Raw genomic sequence first — 24,739 nt, 5'->3', positions numbered from 1 at the left:
ATTAAGCTGAGCATGCCCGGCGAATCACTCTGTATATAAACATAGACTAACTCTCGAATTATAAAATTACACGAACGGAACCACAAAAAAAAAAAATCTGTCCACAATAATAATAACGGGGATTAAATTACACAAGAGCCGATGCGTATAACGTAAATATGTCTCCGCAGTTTTTTGACATACAATTTAACGACCCTGCTTGCATCACATTAATTTCCTCGCACCAAGTTACAATGTCATATTGAACTTGGACTCATGAGAATGACTTCTACCCAACCGAATCCGGTAAACATTTCACACGTGATATTATATATTTTTTTATAAATATATACTGCTTACCCCTGAAAAGTAGTGTATAAATTACGACCCATATATTATTATATGTTTAAATTATTTCAAGGCTATGTGCAGGCATTGACAAGTCTGCAGAGAATAAAATCAAGTTAGAATTTGAATCGATATTATATGAGGCTTTACTATTCAATTAAATGATCGATGAAGAATATATTATAATATGATATACTTTATACATGTTATATACATTATAAATAATCAAAACAAATATGAATGCTTTTTCAATTATTTATTATAGTTTAGTTACCTTCTAACTTAACGCTTTTCCAAAGCAGGTGTATATATTATAACTTATTAATTTCTTCTTATAAATTAATCTAAATTACGAACATTTACCTAAAAAAAAAAAAAACCATAGAGCATATTCTGAAAACAAATAATATAATATCAGTTAATTTAGTTGATAATTTTAAGTTTTTGACTTAATCAAAAATCTAATTATTAACAAATTGAATTGGCCTAAATAATAGTTTTTAATAATTTTTTTTATACTTTAATAGACTAATTTATATGAATAATTAACTGGATCAGCCTTGTATTACTTTACAATCTCGTATGATGGTGAAAAATGTAATAAATTACATTATTATAGGTTGTAAATAGAGCTATCGAATTTGAATGTAAATTAAGATTCACGTAATCAAGTGATTTTTTTTCACGTGTATTTAAATTTAAAAATCTATGAACTTAATTCGCGTGTAATTTATTGGTAAATCGTGGTTAATTGATTCCTGTGTATTCAAAACGTAATATTTATTAAATGTATTAAACTATAATAGGTAGGTATAATAATTTTAATATATGTTTATAATATATCTGTATCTGTGTACCTACTATTTTAAGAAGACATTTTTCATAAATAGTATTATCGTAAAAAGGCAGAAGGGGTGGAACAACTGCTTCTGGTTCAAATTAAATAACTATTCACCGATCACCGTTGCAGTGTAGAAACTAGAAACCATTGAAATGTACTTATTAATATATTGAAAATAAAATTTTACAATTAATAATAAACACTTGTATTTAAAACAATTCACGGATTCGCGTTGTATAAATGGCCGTAGCCATTTTCCACCAAAAACAAGATACCGTTTTCCTCCATTATCCATTTTTCTCCAAAAATAAGGTTGGTTTCCATTTATCTCCACATTATTTTTGATTAAAATTATGTCTATTTTCTTCCAATATTTTAGCCAGTGTTGTATTGTTGCGTTCAGTATTATAAAGATAGAGTATGGCTAGGATCATATTTTGCGCTTATCCGTTGATTAAATTCTGGTCGCTTAATTTCTAGGTATGTAATTCCAAAAATTAAAGTAATTATTCATATTATGTCTGATTTTTATTTTCTTTAAACAGATATTCATTTGTTGCTAAAATGTACTATAATTAAAAAAAATATAATATTATATACTGTAGCGATTTTACTATATTTTAAATTTTATTTCTTATATTTTACATATTGTCTGGTTGCATTATACCAACCACTTATTATTATTTAATGTTTATTATTATTTTATTTATTGATTGAAGCGCATCTTTATAGACGTACGTACTTTTTCATTATATTCATTCTCTTTTAACCACTCGCCAAGTTCGGCGCGTACGGTGTATTATTATATTATAATTTATAATTATACTTGAAATATTTAATTTGTTATTTTATTTTTAATTTAATATTTTGACAATGAATGACGATTTTATTATTTTATTTATTGGAGGAAAACGGTATCTCGTTTTTGGAGGAAAATGGACACACCCAAATAAATTTATAAACTCACGTGCACTCAATTATGCACGAAATAAAGATTGCTAGCTGCAACCCATTGAAAAATGTATTATTTTTTACTTAACAATTTTACAAAGATTATTATAATCAAACACAAATTACATAATAGTAGTACTACAATAGTCATATTGATATTTTTTTTACTTTTGTTCAATACCACTACGACTAATCCTACAGGTAGTGAACACCTACCTCTCAGTTCTCGATGACATTCCAGCGAGTTCTTCAAGTGTATGATCAAGGACGGTACGTATATGCGAGTATAATTACTATACTATAGAGCCAACATTGACGTATTAAGTAAGCATACCTGAGCAGCGACAAAGTTTGAAATTATATGATCGCGGTGTATTATTTTTTAAGTAGTACCTACCTACGAATAATATTAGACCGTGTCTGGTTTGGCTAAGGTTAATAGCTATAGGGTGAGATAAAATAACAATTACTAAATCATTTCGCGTGAAATCGCTTTTTAATATCCCAATAGATATCTATGTAAAGATATAAAATAAAATAAATATATTTAAGCGCGCTTGTAATGATTAATAATAAAATTTTCATCTGTGTAATTTAACCCTAAAAAATACAAATATATCAAAATCATTGAGAGCATACCGATGAAACCATCGTAATAATTTACATAAAATACATACAGTACAAAATAGTGAAAATAATTTTAAAGGTAATTAAAACATATATTTATGATAAAACTTGTCATAACCATTACAGTTGTAAGTACAACACTTATAGTTTATAATAATTTTTCGATAAAAATAAACCATTATGGACTATAAAAAAAAAATTGCAGTAAGCTATACTATATACCAATTCCGGCTATTCCATATAATATAGATATTTATTAAAAAGGTCAATACTAAAAAAACCGTTTGACAATATTCGTTTAATGTTCGTCGAAGAATATGAGATGAGTTAAATGTAGTACGGCATTTTTTTTCTGTATGTACAATTGATATGATATCACATGCAATAATAAAACATATATTATACTACACAATATATTTATTCACATTGTTATACTCCCTTTGATTAATGTAGACATTTAACAAAAAGCTTGGACATAATATAACCTATATAATTTCATTTATATTATTAAATTTTAAATTTTATTTTAGGTATGTGCTTAATGATTTACAGTCTACTTTTTGAGTACCTATTATTATTTATTTACTATAACAATTAACAATATATTGTCGATTTATATTAACGAGTTTGCCACGAAAAAGACCTTTGTTGTTATAAATAAATAAAAAATTATTTAATTATTTAAATTATTTTTATTTTGGATAATATACTACTAATTTTTCTAAATTAATAATACAAGTAATATACCATTTAAAAATATTAAAAACTTATAATAATCGTAAATATATTAAATTTCCTGTCACACTAAATAAATTTAATACATTTGTATTATACTACAGTGTATTGTTATAAATATTATGTATCTATATCACTTTTTGTAATAAATAAATTAAAATAGATACTACGAGTATTATAACCGATTTCTGAAACTTAAATTTCTCAACGAGTCTAACTATTAACAATCTCTACGAAATAAACCTAAAATTCAGTTTATTTTTCGGGAAAAAAAATGAACTTACTTTCTAAAAATTAGATACCAAATTCTCAAACGGTCTTTACGACATCCGTATTACAATATATTATAGATACTTTTGTTTATAACGTGTGTACAACGTATCTGAATTTATATAAAAGCTACAACCATTTCACGACGTTTAAAATTTTATTGTAGAAAATTGTTATTTTTTATGTCTTATACGTATCTGGTATCTATATTATTTATAATAATAATACAATTTATATAATATACACAATTTACACAATTTACACAAATATTAACACGAGACACACACATACACGAGTGCGCGCGCGCGTTCGATGTCTATTATGATGTCAAGAGGACTAGGTGTGTCGAGTCGAGTGTATAAACCGCATAGTTGAGCAGGACCTCCACGGGAAAAAAATGCACACCAAAAATCGAACCAAGAACCGAGCAGCTGACCCTGCGAGATGAGAGAAAAAAACACACCACCAAAACGGCGTCACAATCACCTTGGTACTTTCACAAAACTGATATTATATGAACAGAATCGCGAATCCTAAGAGGTCCATTCGTTTCCGAACCGGTGTTGTGGTTAGGTTACGACGCGCGCCGAACGTTATAGTATACAAGACGTGTGAAGAGTAGGTATAGTATTATATTGTGCACCGATATTTTTGCCGAACACTCAGACGACGATCAACGCCCAATCGAATTAAGGTAGGCAAATCATAATGCAAAGTCCGAGTGATATGCTTTATTATTTATTACTATCATAATAATATTATATTTATAAATTATTAAAAAAAAAATAAAAAAAAATAGAAAAAAAAATACGAACAATTTATTACACTTATTGCTTTAATTTAACTGTTTTCTCAAAACGAGTTGGGCAATTTGACAATAAAAGGTACGTAAGACATTTTTGATCAAAAATTATTATTTTACTCTTCGTATTTTTTTCTTCTATTTTTTTTTAGTAATTCTAAGACGTTCGAAACTTTAAAACTATTTAAAACTAACTTATGTTTATGAACAAAAACTACCTGATCAGTTGTACACCTTTATTTAATTAATTCGTGTAAATTTAGATTAATATATTTGAGTTATATAATATATAATTAATTATAAAAAATTTCATGAGAAATTTCTATAATTAATTTAGTCCTTCGTGTTTTTATTATTTAGATTTTGTTCATTATATTTTATACCGCCATTATAATTTATTAAAAATAACATTTACCGGTTCATAACAAATAAGTTTAAATAATTACATGATTCAAACGTTTTAGTATTAAGGATATTACGTTATGTTAAATCTTTATGATATAATCAATGATGGACGAAAACTGTAAGGATATAATACAATTGATAAAATTACAATTATTGAAAAATGAGCTTTTAAGTGAAATGTTATATTATTTAGGTAATACAAAACACTCAATAAGAATATTTAAATCGTTAAAAAAAATAAAAATTTTTGTCTTATAAAATAAATCAATATTGTAACTATTGTAATATTTCAGCAATTAGAAATTTATTTTTTTGATTATTAACGAATAGATTCTCACGCACCTATAGATATAATAAAATAATGGTATATTATTTCCTCCGATATAACTATACGAGTATACAATATAGATTGGTCTAGGAAAAGAAATTGAAATCCTGTCTTACCACCTTGTTGCTCCTATTATTAAATGTCAATCACACATTTACATTGTTATAATGCATTAGTGAACCTATCACCTTTTCTCTGTCGGCATGTCAATATTCCCGACGTAACCATATAGTTTGAAATGTTATAAAAGGAGAGTTGTAAGTGTGTGTAGTGTGTGTTCAGTGATTTCGCAGTCGAGTAAAACCCGAACGATCATGTTATTATATATAAGTATAATATATATTTTTTTTAATGAACTAACAGCAATTCAAATGCATTAAAATTGAAAAAGTTCTCATAATGATTTTGGTTTTTACTAATTTAATTGTTTAACACGCATATATGGGTACTAGCAATTGGTAATAAAAGTGACATCTAAAGTGTCTAATATAAAATTCGCATATAATTTATATTACATTAAAAAAAACTTATGCAAAAATACTAAAAACTAAAAATAGAAACTTTCACATCAAATACCAATCGTCTTCCGACGTTATTCGTTATTTTTCCCATAAAAATCATCCGAGTTATTTTTTTAAACAAAATTTTAGTAGTTTCTATATCGCGTTTTTGAACACTAAGTATATATAGTTATAAAATTTCAATATTAATAATACGTTACAAGAAAAATAATATCCCATGCATAATAGGTACTTATTTACTCGTATATATTAATTATACGCACCTATGTCAATAATTATGGTTTATAACGGATAAGTAAATATTCTTAGACGATTGAATCTTTGAGAAAAGAATAAAATCATAATTGAGTAATTATTAGTGTTTGAAAAGTTAAAAATGTAAAAAAAAATTCATGAAACATTAAAAGATCTCGTAAACCGTAACGTATTCTGTAAACTCCATTTTAAACGTAAATAACAAATACGCGGAATAATAAAGTCATTTACGCACACTTCCATATATAATCATTTATCAAATATTAGACTATTACGAAGAAAAAAAAAGATGCAAAATATATGTTTTCGAAACTAATAATAAAACGCACAGTTTATAGCAGGAATGAGTAAACACGTATCGACCAGAAAAAGATTATATTATTATATTTATGTGTGCCCAGCAGCCATATTTCACATTTTTGTAATGAACGCGTGCGCGGATACGTTCAAAATACCGTACCCGTAGGTGCCCGTCGCGGATGAAGTCATATCGGTAAAAACTGGACTTTCACTACTTACGTACATTTCGACGTTTTAATAATATATTACACTATTTATATACATGCATAATATTTGACGTGCACCGTCGCGGCCGGTTGGCGTATGCGCCGTGAATTTAGGACCGTTCGTTAAAGTCCGCGTACGTTCGTATAATATATTTCGTGTTCGATGATGATACCTTCGAATAATTTTTTTTCGGCGTATTGACTCGAAATATAATATTATAACGGCATATCGAAAGCTAAACGATGGGCGATGAGTTTGCCCACGGACATGTACCTGTAAATTAATTTGTCTGCAACAATTCCTCACAAAACTATACAAAATGCACTAGTCGCCCTAAATTTATTGTATGTACGACCATAACATTACATCTGGTGTAACATAAAAGGGAGGTAAATATATGTCATCGTGACGTCGTGGTCGCGGGACTTAACTATAAGTATTAAATTATAAAAATAAAAAAATCATAAGGTGAAAGAATAAATACAACATTTTCAACGATAATAATAATCGGCGAACAATGTAATTTGTCAAAAAGAAATATTTTCACGTTAAAATTACTCGAGTAAGTGAAATTATCCTCTTTATGTCCGATGCGCTATATTATGTTGAGAGCAATTATTGATACATCCACGGCTAAGGGTAACTGATACATATTTTGGTTAATGCTAACTGGTATTTTACAAATATTAAAAATAGCCGCTGATGGCAACTGATCAACATCCTGTCACGCACGTGATATAATAATTATTAGTGTAGTACCAAAACAACTTTCGGTACACTATAGGTTCTGTGTAAACAGTACTGGCAGTACTGCACAGTGGAAACAAAATATTTACAATATTATTTTAATAATAACAATAATAATATTGTAATGCGGTTGAAAAAAATTGAATATATACGCGACTTGTATATAATTATAATTTTCTAACGTACACAACTGCAGCAGGTTCACATTATAAATGCGTTTGAAAACGGCGTGTGCCGATCCAGTGCAGTAGATTGTATAATACTCGATATTATATTTGCCGACAGTCATACCTGATTAAAATAATACGTACATAGGTATGCCGCTATGATTAAAAAGAATAATAAATTATAATGATCTCTGTCATATACTATAATATATAAGATACTAAGATGATCCATTTAATTGGTGGCTACACTTATTATTTCGAAAAGTGCTTATTACATTTTTTGAAAATATTATTTTTTTTTTAACATAGTTAATATCATCGCCAGACAACTGCAGTTTTTGGTTAAGTATTTTTTATAACCATTCAAGCTTTCACTTTTTTTTAGCGACATTACTTACATTTTTATATAGTTTCGTATTCAAAAACTGAATTTATTTTCAGAAGAGCAAAAAATTTAAAAATTATATTGATAAAAAATAAAATTTTATTAAAAAAACTTTATTTTTTAATAATTAAATTATGTAAAAAAATATATCCATAAAAATATTAATTATTATTATCGTAATGATAAGCGTGTAAATACTTAAATGGATCAACTTGTATAATATATGATATAGCCATGGGGTTATAAAACTGTTTATGCGGTCTCCCCATCACGGCTATATATTTATCATATAAATATACGCGATCGTTACATTGTTTATAGGTACAGCCACTGATAGATAGACGCGTGGTATTATTGCGCACTTGTACGTTAATCGACGATCCTTGAATTTCGATTTATATGGCTGCAATATACGATATCATGTTATGTAGTGCAGTGGTCGCGGGGTCGAGTCAATGTCGTCCAATATCGGGTCAGAGCGCACGATTATATATCGTTCAAGTCTCCGCGCGTGGACGACCTTTATTTTTCCATCCACGTTAATGTGTTACAATTGTGTTTAAAATCGATGTATTTCACGATATTTATGCGTATAGAACTGTCGTATGTGTGCACTCGAACACATCACAAATTCATCAGTCAGTAGATATTATAAAATGCCAAAAATGAATAAGTACAATATAAGCGTAATTTAAATAATACCTATATAATATAAATATATATAATATCAAATATATTATTTTTGATGCTCTACGGAATCGCAAAGATTAGGATTCAAAATGTAATTTTATTTTATTCGTGAATATTATAGCACACGTTTGGCTTCAAGCCTTCTTTGCGCCGATTCCCAAACCATTTCGCAGTTTGTGCTAAGTTCGTGCGTGTGTCTATAATACATATAGCACACTACCCAACCCAAAAAACGCGTTCAATGTGTTTATATTTTAGTTTTTACATTCGAGGACGTTACCGCATACACCCGAAAACACACACACTTACACACGTGTAAATAGTATATGTGTATTGTATATATAATATTATATCGGGTTATTATGATCTTAGATTTTGGCCGACGGCGATTCGCTCCGGTTATTGTTGACGAAATCGCTACTAATCGAATATTGTTATGTTTGTTTATCTAAGCATCTGCGTGGCCATTAGCCTCGGGCGCCGTGGCCTGTGAAATTGCAAAATTAACCTTTCGCTCGTTCGGACAGACCTGTATAAAATATACGCGTATTATTACGGGTAAATATGTGGTGATGCTGCGTGTGTGTATATTATATATACTGCAAGTGCCTAACCTGCACAGATGTTTAAACTAAAATCCCACACGAAATCCAATATCGTCTTCGTCGTATTATACATATAGATTTTAATATACTGCGGGCGTATACCTATATTAAACGCCGAAATACTGTAGAAAAGATAAATCGTAATAATATTCAATAACGACGTTATAATAATATATTCTATTGTTTGAGTAGAGATTTACTTTTCATTCTTAATTCTCGTACGAGGTATAACGACCGCTCACAGTGTCACGTATATATAACGGGTAATAATTAAGATATATACGAGTCTATAATTGATATTATACCACATCGCCGTAAATACGCTGTCCCATCGCGTGCGCGTATATTTTATTGTTTATTTTATTATATAAATCGTTTTGACGTCGACTACAATTTATAAAAATATTCATTCATTTTTTTACAATTACGCCTTTTCCGCTCACATAATAGACATACTAGTCATACTACTATTACTATTATGTATAATATGTGTGTGTGTGTGTAATATATATTTGCAATTAACACGGGGGGGCCAATTGATTTTTATTAAAACCTTGCTGAACAAGTGCAGTTATAGTATAGTAACGGGCATTGATTAATTTTTTTTAATTGGAAATTTCATAACGTTTTCAAACGTGTTATTAAAATAATTTAGAAATTTTATATTATTCTATTATATACCTACATATAGCTGCTTCAAACGGATGTGCGATTATCAAATTTTCAGAGACTATTCACTGTGAATCCCTCGCGAGCTACGCGCGCGTGCAAGATCCCGGTACGACATTGACAAATATAATATATAGGTATTATGTTTTGCTGTCGTTTCATAGTCATGCGTCTAAATTGACAGTCGGCGTTGGGAAACACACTGAACCGAATAATTACATAGGTCATCGCGGCAGCTATTGTTCTGCGGGTTATAAGGATGACTTGAGGACGCGGTGTAGCTTAGCGGTGTTACGTCACACATACATTTTTTATGTTTTTATAGAGTACTCGTGTAAATAGGTACAGGTACTAGCCTACCGTAAATCGCAATAACTGTGTCCCGGCAAATTGTAAATCTGTAATAACTAATCACCGAACGTAATACATAATTTCAATGTTATCCTGTGTATTGTGCACTGTGCAGGATGTAGGATTTCTAATATTCCTATACATTACTCGATGAACAATATAAGACAACAGGTGTTAAATTAAACGAAAAAAAAAAAAGAAACGTCGCATCATCGTTTGGTCCATTAAAAGAGTGGAAAAGAAGAACAGGGTTCTAAAATATTGGATTTCTCGGAAATATGTTTTTCTCCAACAACACCTCTATTATACACACGTTTAAAGTGCTACAGATATAGAGTCACTCATTACACAACCCGTCGTAAAATCGTAAAATACGTTTTATTTTTCCCCAGATAGTTTCACTCGGCCGTTGTCATTATATGTATGTTATATATTTCATATCGCTCATAAAGTCATAACTTTCAGTTGTAACTGTAGTTGCTCCAAATTGTTTGCACGGTCGTGTTACTGTAACTCGCGTGTGTTATTAACGAACACTTAATATTTACAAGAAAAAAATACGAAAAACCCGTTCCTATAATGTTGCAAGCACATATTTTCATTTTTATTCTTCGAAAAAGAGAAACCTACGATGTCATCGATGAATTTGTTTTTAACCAACCGATATACTTGACGATGTCGGAACGGCGTACATCAAATGCGAATCACATTAGATATTACAGTTTAGAAGGCGCTGTTAGGTTAACCTATGACCCAACATAACATAACCCGACGCGCGTCCGAGCTACGCGACCCATTTAGCGCATAATACACACACTACACTGCACACATTGATGTATACCGAGGGCGTACGTTGGTTCATATAAAAACAATTGCCATGCTCGGGGATCGCTCGTTAATATATACATTTTTTCTCTATCGCGATAATCCAGGCGAGGGCCGAGCTAACCGTACAGTAAAGTATCAGTGTATCACAGCGTATACTGTTATAAACTTCAGTATTATTATTACGTGTATTATATATGAATGCGTCTATATAGTAGTCGAATGTAGAAGATTTTTTTCCAACCGGGTCATCATCAATCATACGCCAACCGGCTGATTGCAATCCACATATATAATCAATTAATATATATAGGCAATATAGGCAACCACTACTGCAGCATGGTTGCACAGCTTCTGGTCTCGAGGCGTGGCAAATGTCGAAACGGATTATTTCTTATAGACGACGGACATCGATGGGTATGCAATCGCAATGCAATAGCTGCAACACACGACAGACGACGACTGCAATGCGATTCATTGGTATCGAAGCGGAGTAAAAAGTTTACGCTGAAGCTCATCTTGACGTGTCCTGTACTGATAAACAGTGCGAGCTTATCTACAGCACTTGTGTCCGCAACGCAACATATACACGACAATACAATCTTAACAAATTGTAATGATATTGTATTATAATATACGATTACGGTATTGTCACGGAATACAATATACAATTATTTAATTATTAAATTATTTCATTTATTCTGTGGTATTATCTGAAGAATGGAAACGGAAACTACTCGGGGACGAAATTGTACATGTCTATATTTATGAATTTATGATATATAGGAGCTATTGATGCGTTATGACGACTGAATGCTCGATCTCGAAAACACAATATTGTCATTATATTATTGGGTCCATTGTCGTCCGGAAAGAGTAAACCTCGCCGGAGAGGGATGAGCCTGTATATATGAGCATTGCGCCTATTAATATAATGCACGACCGTGATACCGTCGCCTAAATAATAATACCTATGTGTTTTAATATCGTTATACTGTTGTCGCTGTTATGTACAAAGCCCCGGCCAAGTGAAAGGACGTAAAATGTTTAAGTAGATACGTAGCAGGTGCAATAATATAATATACACGAGTTACCTGCAGACCTATATGTTTAAATGCATCATAATGCAGCACAGTAAATTCGGCCGGAGAACCATCGAAATGTCACGAATATTTTCTTCCGTTTTTCTATATATATATAATTAATAATAATTATTATTCCCGTGTAAGCGTACACTCGAAACACACCGCGGTCGTCATGTAACATATCATTATACGTCTGCATGAATCATGATGATATATCATACATATATCATACCGACAGATGTGAGTCCCAACGCCGTTTGTATATACATCACAGACCTATAACTTGGTCCACGGTGTACATGTATATATATATGTGTGTGTGTATACTATATAAGCAATATAATAATATGATATATGACGCGTCTCGCATAGTCATGTACACCGTAAGTCTGGTACACCGAGTACTCAAAAAAGACATAACACGGCGCCCCGTCGTATAATATTATATCATAATAGACATAATATACTATCATAATGTATTCACTGAATATAGCGCCAGTCACGTTTCGCTGTTCGTTATCATTTAACGCCATTGTTTTGGACCCAACTCGCGAGCAAGCGCCGAGCTGTGTGTACTTACACGCACCGTCGTCGGTCGTCCAGTGCCGAGCACCAAACATTTTAACGCCCGAAAATATGATATAATAATAATATCATAGTATAAATCGTGGGCGTTTGAATAAAGCACTAACTCGGGAGAACGAAAACTGTTATGATATTTAATTTCACGTGCTCTGTCTCTCTCGTAATGTGTGTGGACGTTTTACTGATTTTCTTTGGCGTGGTGTATGCAAGGAGAGCGGGTCGATCGTCATATTGTTATAATCGTTTTGACGGACATACTAGCGCCGCCTGCAGAGAAGAAAATACCAATTCAAGTATTCAAAGATAACAATATATTATATAACAGTCATATAATTACTATATATAGAAAATAGCGTTTGAATTTTCCGAGATAGCTCAACCGTACACTATTCAACCAAGGTAGTCTGTTCGTTGTACAATAACAACAATACTATACAATCCGCATCACATAAAAAATCTATTATAAGCTAATTTTTCCAATAACTCTATTAAAAAATACTTAATGCATTTTTTTTTTATAAATATAATATTATTATAATTCATAATCATTATGCAATCATCGGTCTCCCCGAGGTCGGGCTTATTATTGTGGGTGAATACGAACAACTGAAAAATTCGTCAATTCGTCATTATCCCCGCCACCATGCGACATTTGTATACAGTGTTGTATGCGAATTAAATATATTTGATGTTATTGCTTATTTTGCTAAATATAATATTAATTTATGAATAATATTATAAACTATAGGCCATAGGGCGTCAAATCTCTAAATACATCTCGATATAAGAGTCTCGAAAAAGAAAAAGTTAAATGCGCAACACTTCTATACAACGTATACTAATATTTAATAATACTGTACAATGTTGACGATTTCCGCTATATCTATAGATACGTACAATTAATATAATACCATGTGTCCGGATATACCAGACAGCGTGTGTGTGTATGTGTACGAATGAAATCGTATATGATACGTGCTGTAATCTGTGAAGCTCTTAACGATCGCGTGTACAGAGGTGCTCGAGAGCGAAATACACGATGCGAGTACGATTGAAAACGACTCGTCCCAGAGTTTGATATACGACGACGATTATCGAATTATCATCATTACTTTCAACAATCGAATTTACATTTTATTTTTCAACGATTCCGTTATTCACTATGCATTATAATATGTCATCCGGCGTATATATACGAAATCGGCAGAAACGTGTACAAACGCAGTAAATTATTATCACGACTGATTTTTAAAATGCTATAATGTAATAAATTAAGCTTTTATGGAAATGGCTATGGTTCGAGGTTGCTATTACTATGTAACTCGGTTGTTACGGAGAAAAATACAAGAACTTACAAGATTATCAGCTAACGATATTATACAAATTACAATTTAAAAACAGATAATACATAAACAATAATTAAAACGTGTTTTTTTCTGGAAATTACGGGCCACTAGAAATATTTTAGAAATGTTTAGACATTTCTCAATTGGAAATTTCTTACAGCACCGGTCTGGCTATATTATACATGGTTTGCACTCATTGCTATACCATAGATACCGACGCGTAACTATATTATTATTAAAATCGGTCGTATTGAGACGTCGACGCGCCGACGAGGCGACGACGACCCAGAGAAAAGCTCCGCGACAATAACAATAAACATGCGCGTTAATATATTATACATGCCGCGGTCGTTTGGGCGGACGCATAAAATTTACATGCGATTATAAATACTCGCGCATCTTTGTGTGTGTGTGTGTTTACGAGGAAAGCGTCGTGTTTTTCTGTGTATATATAGGTGTACTGTACCGCACACGTATTATAATGACGTAAGTATACATATAGGTACACGCGAAACGAATATTATGCGCACACGCTGCATTGGATGATTGTGAGCAGAGCGTCGTAAATCCGTAACATTCATCACAAAAAAATATTGTGTACACGACAATATGTATACAATATATAATGCATATATATATACATACAATGTGTATATGACCTCATTCTTTACACTGCTATATATATTTATATATATATACGAACACGCTGAAGTGTATAGGTACGCAGCACACGACAAATAACGTATGAGACCGCGCGGGTCCCTGTGCCTGCATAATATAATAACGATCACGACTAACTCGGTCTTGGATATAAGGCGGTGCCATTTATCGGCGACTTGTTATTATAATATATATTATCATTATTGTAACATCGTCTTTATTATCTGTACCACACCATCAGGAAACGTGAAATGTTTTTGAAGTGGTCCGCGAATGAGAAAAATTTGCCTGCCCGTTAAATTTGACATAATTTCAATATGATATATACAAATCGAACGACGCCCGCGGCTCGACCAATCTATATATGCGTATAATAACGACATATATTTTTATCGTTTACCGTCATATTATTATAAAACGTTTTAGACCTGTAACGCAGCATAAGCACACTATATAATATAATGTACCTATATAACGTGAGTGATACATAATAACGCGTAGGTATACTATGCGCTGCTGTGATGATCCCATACAAAAGTGTTTTGAAAGTATACGTAATAATATGTACTAAGCCGTCGGAGTGTCCAACCGTACAGATGTTTCTTAAAGATGTTGACGATCACGAATAAAATTCAAACTAAAATTTTTCTGAACAGTTAACACCTATGTACAACATTTTAATAAAACCTATGAATTATAGATAAATTGACAAAGTAAATTATGATCATCGAACAAGCCAAACGATTCGTTTTTGCCCGCAGACGTAACAATTCCAAGTTATAATCCATTCGGAGTTCAGACGCGCGAGATCTGTAATTAACCGCCATGAGTTCGGTGGGAAACACCGGCGGGACCTGCATCGCGTTAAAGAATTATATTTTGTCCGACATTAATTACTATTTTGATCCATCAACAAAATATCGAAAACACACGACGTACTATGTATAATATCTACCTACACCTATATATGTATATCCTATGGGAACGTGCCACTGCGTGTAATATATACAATCATATAATATGACGCATACAACGATATGTAATAACATTTCGATCGTGTTCCGAGTACAGCAGCATTATCTAACGCTCGCGTGATGCATTTTGACGAGATTTCGCGCTCGGCAGCCGGAAAGCAATACATATTACCTATCGTTTGTCTAATGAGATTTTCGGGAAACGAACGACTACGTAATGTGGCGTGTGAGTAACCACATAGGTATATTTCGTATATTAAATGAAACCGACGTCTCTGAATATAATAACAGTTATAATAATAATAAAAATAATAATATGATTTATTCTCATATCCCGATCTGAAAATCCATCATATACGCGCACATAATATATAGATCGTTATAAATACGTTTACGGACAACGGACACGATTTTATTCGACGATTTCGTGTACGATAATATATAACGCTAGGTACAATAATAATAGACGCAAGTCGCAAGTACATGCATTGTACCTATATTACATGCACACATTATTATATTGGTCGGATGACGTTTCGGATTAACGAGGAGAAATTAGGAGCTCATTAAAACGGATTGTTCGCACTTATGCGCGCGTTTCCCAATTCGAATTTACCCATGTATGCATATATTATACATAATAATTTATTATATTCACGACTACGCAAATTATTGTATAATAATATAATATATTATATACAGCATATGCATATATATGAAAACATTTATCGCTGTATACGCGTTTGTATATAGGTACTATATCGATATGCGTATGTATGGATGAAAAGTTAATTAAATCCGTTGTGTAATAAATATGTATAAAATATAATATAAAAGAGCACGTGAAATATTGACGAACGGTGTAGTAAGTACATTTAGGCTGCACAGTATATACACCGCATCGACGCGTGTGCTGCAGTATGCGTGTGCGGTCGTGAGAACGTCTCGTCGGCGGCGAAATAGCGCATTGGCCAATTTAAATACTGAATAATAAAACGTATTGAAATAACACCGTAATCGATCATTTTTTCACGAGCACATCGCGCGCGGCGTGCTGCTGCTGGTCCTCGGCGGTATTTCGAAGGACTCGTTACAAAATCAAATATTTAGAAGAAAAAAATCCGACCGGCGGTCGCGACACGCGAAAATTGTGTTTTCGATTCCGTGCGGTTTTCACGACCCGTCCTTGGGCCCGAAGACTATTGTATAGTAGTTATGTGTTTTACTGCAGTACATTATTATATAGTCGCTATATACACACACATACATATATAAGCAAGCCCTACGAAAAATAAGAAAAAAAAACCCCATCAATAAATAATATCTATGATATCGTTGCGATTATGATATCTGCATGAAAACCCGCTGAGTATATTTATTATGCAACGCGTTTAAAAAATATGAATCAGTAGCGCAGATTTTCACGTTGTCACGTTCGCGGATCATATTCTATTATATCGCACACACCGCACTGAGAGAGTATAATATATATAATATTTAATGAAACTTTTTATTTCTACAATATATATATCTCCGCAATACTATATAGGTTTATAATCTATATAGTTTAGTTTAATATCGCTCTCGGCGGGAGCAGATGACACACACAGCAAACCGTATTCAATATATATATACCGACATTAATCTACATAATATATTATACATGCATGTGTTATATATATATATATATATATATATGCTGTCGTGTGTGTTCATTTACGGTGAAATATACATGTATATAAACTATATGGTATTACAAAATGGGCGCACTCACTCACACACACATATTAAAAATATAAATGGGCGTTATTACAATATTACCATGTTATAATGTGCACAACTATGATGAAACCGGTGCAAATTTCTTATGATACACAGCAGCTCGGACACGATTTTATAAGATAATATATCAATGTAAATATATAACTGCGGCAGCAGCGGACTTCGATCCCGGCAACGGCCGTGCCCGCGCTCTCGGCCATCGATCGCAGCTATATACAGTATATAATATACTGTTTAAAGTATTTGTGCGCACTAAGCTCCGGGGTCATTACGTTCACCGTCGGACGACATTCCACATTTCCACTGCGTGATAATAATGGATATCACATAATATTATACACATACATTTATAAACTGTAATATATATATATAAGTACGACATCGACGTCACCGCTCATTACCACACACGATACCGCGACGGTTTATTATTTCACGGTCGAGTTGGGCGCGCGAGATTTTTTCCGATGACAATATATATATACATATATCAAACACGTGCTATATAATATATTATTGGGTGTATAACGCACACCTCGTGCTGACGACCTGCTGAATTTCGCAACACGTTGCGGAAGAATATATACAGGATTACATACGTAATTCAGATCGTACCGGAAGGACGACAACATATATAATGTATTATTATTCTATATAAAAGTTTATATTATTATACATATTGTGTATTTTTCGTTGCAAAAACGTTGTACGTTTTCGGTGAAATTTTGCGTCCATTTTTGGTTTTTTACTTTTTTTTTAAATAAGAATACGTGTACCTTCCTATTCAATTCATATAATATTATAATTTATAAATTTCACTCCAGCAATTATATTATAAGTTTATAACACATACGTTGGTTTAGCGGCACCCACTTGTCACGCCATCCTGCGCTCGTACATTATACATCATCGCGGTTAGATACAATAATAGTAGTTTATAATATGATATAACAGTCGCTGGAGACTTCAACGCTGGTCTCGTTTTTGTCACGACGACCGCGACGTTGCGGCACACGCATGCCCGCAATTGCGGCAGCGCGATAAACACAATCAATCATCTCGACGTAGACCACATATTATTATTATTATTATTATTATTGTTATTATTATTACTGCACTTGTCTAATTTGTAACAATTGCAACGTTGCGTTGCATTGCGTAATGGGTATTGTCAACGGGCGCATATTGTAAGTTTAGGTACCTATAGATGCGTGCCCACACGTACATATAATAGATACGTCGGCGGGCACGCGAAACGTTTCGTATGTGGGCCTATATAGGCTCCCTCTGTCGTGGTCATCGTAATGCGCGGCTTGCGTGACGGATATAATATTGTTATGATTTATGAGATATATCTGCAGTATACCTATATGTTATATCGTTAATGCCATGCTGCGGGATGAAAGACTACTCCGTGTGGGGAAGTGAATGATAAAATTAGTAATCAGAATTTAAGTTCTGTCATGTACTAGCAAATTAATCGATTATTTTTTTGACATCATATACATACGTAATAAATATAATATTTTATATTATATTATTTAAAACAGTTGAAAGTCAGCAGAATGACCCTCTTTTTATTGAAGGTTTAGAAGGTGTTAAACTGTGTGTGTATACAGATATCCTAGGTTGCGCTTAAGGTTGCAAAGTACGTGTCACCAAATACTTCACGGTGATCCGAATTGTGTTGACCGTAAGAAATCGAAATTTATCGTTATAATAATATATTCATGGACCGTAATCGCCATTTTATAAATAAGAATTGATATTATATATAGAATATAATAAAGATACTCTATATATTTATACATAAAATTAAATAATAATAAATACGAAAAACCGGACTTTCATTGTTAAATGAAAGTGTAGACGAAAACCGGTCCCGGCAAATAGTTGTTTGATCAATGCCCTCTTGTTTGTTTCATTATGGAATTGTTTCAGCAAAGTGATCCGATTGTATAATATCCAGGTGATAGTAAAAACGATTGTGAAAAACTATACCTTGGGATCTATTCTGTGTCCTGTTTAGCGTATACCACACACACGCACACTCACACCATTCTGATGTAAATTTGATATTAAATACTCTCAACTTACCTATAATGTATTGCACGTCGTATAACAATATTGTATAACATGTAATATAGGAACACATCGCTGTTACTCGATAAGCGTTAAGGATACATAGACACATAGTTATTAGTTTTACTTATTGTTATTACTTATAAAATATCATAGTGATATGACGTATAATATACATTATATTATTCTAAAGGTGTAATATATCAACATCTAGGTACATATATATATTATATATACCTATAATATAATGTCTGTATACAGAGCATTATAGTATCCAAACAAATATCTTTTTCATACACATGATTTACAAAGCGTTATGTTTCTATTGGTTGATAAATTGCATTGAAAAATAATCGTATATAAATAATACGAGTAAATGGATGTAGGTACTCAGTTTGCATTACAAATCTATAATATAATGATCGATACACATAATAATAATATATTAATGACCTTATCCGTGTTCCATTTTTTATTATATTTTCAATAATTTGGTACTTAAATTATCACCGCATACCGATAATAAATTACATACTTTATAGATATATACGCACTTAGATATATAGGTCTAATCGAAACGATAAGCATTTAAGTCTAAGGACATTATATTGTAAGGACGCATATAATATTATGTATGATTTTTTTCGTTGTATAATTACCGATATCACCCTCATAATAATCTTATTTACACAATGACTTTGTTATAAAAATGACCTTATAAAGCAAAACTAACCAGTGAGATAATTTTTTATGGTATCATAATTCATAATAATATTTTTCGTCTAATTTTCAATTATTTATAAGTACAACATATTATAATAATATATCGAGTAGATATAGACAAATTACGAGGTTTTTGTATGTTATAACGATGCGTAGCATATTTTCAATACCATTATTAGAATTTAGAACTATAATATAATATATACAATAATGACTTTTTATAGCACCTTTTTACAAATATATTTTTAGTTAGTGATGTCCGCGAATCACCCCATATCAACACAAATTATCTATCTATTTAGCATATTTTAACTTTATGTTGCATATTATTGCATATTTTAACTAAATAAACACGAGGAATGCATAATACACCTTGTGATTTATTTCAATGAAATACGCGATGGATATCACATCATATTACGCTGATAATTCAAATTCCATAAAATCAGTTACTCTGTCTTAAGCATAAAATACATTTCTATTAAAAATTCTATGGATTTATTAGAGAGTACTTGAAATAATTTAATTTTAAGAGTAACTTTAGTTTTTCCACACAATATAAATTTTAAAACTATAGAAAATGCTTCACCACTTTTACTTACAAGTAATATAATATATTGGAAATTATTGATAATTTCATTGTATATTTTTATAACTTTATTGTATGTATTTTTTTATTGCATTTTAAGAAAATTAAATACATATTTAAACAATTCACTATTTTATAGTGCACATAAATCCTAGCTTTATAATCATTATACATCATAATTTATAATTAATAATATAAATAATATGAGTATATATTATATATAATCTGTTGTCGACAGCGCTTAATTAAAAATCGCGGGCTCATCATTCTACGTAATAAATCAATCACGCATTGGATTACCCTACATTTACCTACTTTAAAAAATATAATGTAGTGTACTTTATGCACATAATATATTGTGATATAACATATAAACACAGAAACGTTTACTAACAAGAAGATTATATTGTCGTTATTTTTTACGACACACGACAACAGATTATTTTATAATGTTCTTAATGCCCATAGAAACACACATATACACACGCATATTATGCACATATTAATGTATATTATATACCTATATACCTACATGGAGAGAACACAATAACATAATGTTATGCTCGGAGCGCACAACTTTTATTCACGCTTACACACGTCGCATTATAATAATAATAATAATGATAATATTAGATACACGTAAGTGACAGTTTATAATGTGTAAATCATGCGGAAAAAATGCCCTAGGACTACCGTACAAGAAAATAAACGAGTTCGGTTATGGGTCACACAGACAAGGTGAGCTATGTCTCGGCGACTCGATCGGTATCTCCTACAAGAGTTCGTATTTATATATATATATAAACATTATACAATATAATTGACGTAGATTAAATCGTTTTGTTTTGAAATTAAAATTACAACAGAACAGTAGTAGTTGTTACTCATATTATAATCTCATATTTTTTTCGACCTCGATACAATTTATTTCTACGAGTATAACCTTGTCGCGAGGTAGGTTTGTCAATAATAATTAATAGCTTCGCATAAATTCTTTAAAATGTTTTGTGGGTCGAATATTAATTATCACAATGGAATTCTGTCCAATTATATATTTGCGATATTCAAGTACAACCACAAAGTAAATAATAATATAATATAACTTTGCCCGCAGGATGTCGATTTCCGGGAGTGGTTTGTTTTTATTGTGATTATTAAACAATAATTTCACCATTTAATAATCTGAAATACTTATCTTACGGTATAAATGAAATATGACATTGCTAAAACGGCACTGAAACGCCTTTTACGAGCACGCACATAATGTATAATATCATTATATTTATATTTTTTACAATTTTTATATACAATCATTAATTATTAATCTATGTATAAGTCATTACATATTATTTAAATAATCGCACAGTAAATTTCTCCGATTTAATTTTTTGCTCAATTAATTAATAAGGTTTAAAAATATGACCAAGGAAAATAATATAATACGATCATAATTGATCGCAGAAATATATAATATTGACAACGATTAATTTCTAAACGAATCAAAAAATAGTAATAAATCGCTATTATATTTTTACAGCGTGCCGTCGTTTTTCTAGTAAATTATTTATGACATTGTTTGATGGTTTGGATTAAAGTGTACTATCTGTCTATCACTTGCAAACATCAAACAGGTGTACCTATTTTATGGTTACTTGATCGCAATAAATCGGTCGGACAATAATAATTGCGGTTCGCAAGGGATTATTGCCGGTTATGGGTTTAAACGTCAATTATAATAAAGTCACTTGCATTGATCGCAAGCGCGTTTCTTATAACTGTTTTTAGTGATTTAAGCCGCGATAATCCTGATAACCCGTATTTGATTTAACCTTATTATTACAAGCTCGGGGCGAACAAATATTATTCAATAAAATAAATTATTCAATGACTTGGGCTGGTCTGACGAAAGCCGGTTCAATGCTATGAACTTTTGGGGGTTATACAGTTAAGTACTGTAATACATTAACGCAATATGGTGCCAGTTTATATATTATAATAAACTACGCACACATACGAGTATTTCGTAAAAAAAACATTAATAATTATAATATATAAAAACTCGCGTAATTGCGTAGTCAATTTTTTAATTATTACATCGGTCGGCAGGTCTACATGTATGAGTATAATATATATCATAATATATTAATACGTGTTCTATACATATTACGATGCCTATAATATATTATAATATATAACAGGTCACAGGACTTTATTACTATTTACTCTACAAGTTATTTGACGAAACGTTTGGCAACGCGGTCGTATACCATCGTAATATATTATAATATTATAATTATATAAATATGTAAGGAAACAAAATAATGTACAGTAGACATTATTATGAAACAGTAAGACATCGATTAAAATACTGCCACCTACGGGTAATAATATTATTATCCACATTAAGTTATGCGTATGTCAAAGAAATGGGTTCCCGAGTGGTTTTGAATAAACATCAATGCACCTATATGACTACTTAAAGATAGATTACCTATACCGGCTATACCTATTACATTGCCGACGGTGTGGGTCATCGTACCTATACGAGTATATATAATTTACGCGCGTAAAATTAATGTATACAAGCCGATCCAGACGAGGCTGTTCGTCTGGCAAGGATACTGTACTCGGTACAGCGCGTCTAAACTACATTTTTCGCTAATAAGAAGGCGAAAGCGAATCTCCCACGACGCGTGTGCTTCGTCAATGCTTTTCCCTCTCGAATTCTCGTCCCCCGCACGTGTTATATGTGTACATCATCATCATCACGATACCCGCACACTCGTAATCGATAACGACAATAGTATACTTAATAATAATAATAATAACAAAAACACCAAAAATCATAATAATATTATTAAAATAAATAATAATAAACAAACGGTCGGTTTTAACGACCAGAGTTCCACCGGTTAATCGATCGACCGCCGCGCATCGCATTTTCACCGTGACGACAACGCACGTACAATTACAGGAGCGGGGGTAGTGTCAAGTTGAAGGACGACTGCCGTTAAAACGCGTGTCGATTATCCTTCCATAACATAAAATATTATATTATTCTTATACGCACACATAACATCCCGTGCCCACCCACGCCTACTCACACGTTACGTATCGTATTTATGTGCGTAACAGCAGATTCCGTTAAACGATTGGAAACGATGACGACAACGTGTGACCCTCGTCTCGGAGAATTGCGCAATCCTGCGATCCAGTGGTCGCGGGAAATTTTCGCCGTGGTAATGTGATATTGATTCTTTAGATTTTATTAGATGAGTAGCAAATGAGTTTCAACTGTCAACGCCTGCCTTGAAAGCTTAAAATTGTGCATTCGTCAGTCCAATATTTGAATATGACTCTAGCCTTTAAGATCCTAGTGTAGCTCCTACTTCTTGTCAACTTGAAAGAGACCAGTGTACATTTTTGAATTTTCCAGCCATGTTCTTAAAATGTATTCCTTCTCTTCTAACCTCTCATTGTGATCACTCTCTCGTTTTAGCAAATCTAGTTTAAAAAATGTTTATTAAAAATGTATCAAATGTCAACATTTTACATAAATATATATCAAGTTAATTAAATTTAAACCATTTTCTCATTTCACGTACCAATGTTTAATCCTCACTATGATAAAATCATAACACTGTCATTGCACGTTACAAACTAATTTGGTCCTCTCCTTTTCTTTTTCTAAACATATTAACTTGTTTCAATTCAATTATTAATTATTATAAAATATAATATGTTTTAGGTATTATTTATCTACTTAAATTGTATTACTTTTTGTTTTTTAAAAAAGCTGTATAGCGTTTATTGCAGTTATTTAATATCTAATAACGTCAGCAGTCAGAACGGAACGATCGGACACGGTCGTTTCGGGACGGAGAAAACGCCAAAAATAAATCTTGAGA

The 24,739-nt window shown here is 31.7% G+C and overlaps 1 protein-coding gene across 1 annotated transcript in view; it reads left to right on the top strand.

Annotated features, from left to right (window-relative positions):
• Positions 1–4,282: 4,282 nt before the first annotated feature.
• The window catches only part of LOC132920191 (peroxidase), a 32,608-nt gene continuing 12,151 nt past the window's right edge, over positions 4,283–24,739 (top strand). The window contains exon 1 of the mRNA XM_060982368.1: positions 4,283–4,445. The gene's annotated coding sequence lies outside the window, so the exon portion shown is untranslated. The remainder of the gene's footprint in view (positions 4,446–24,739) is intronic.

The sequence above is a fragment of the Rhopalosiphum padi genome, chromosome 2, assembly GCF_020882245.1.
Source record: "Rhopalosiphum padi isolate XX-2018 chromosome 2, ASM2088224v1, whole genome shotgun sequence".
In the NCBI taxonomy this organism is placed as follows: Eukaryota; Metazoa; Arthropoda; class Insecta; order Hemiptera; family Aphididae; genus Rhopalosiphum; species Rhopalosiphum padi.
This window is presented reverse-complemented; position numbering and strand designations above follow the sequence as displayed.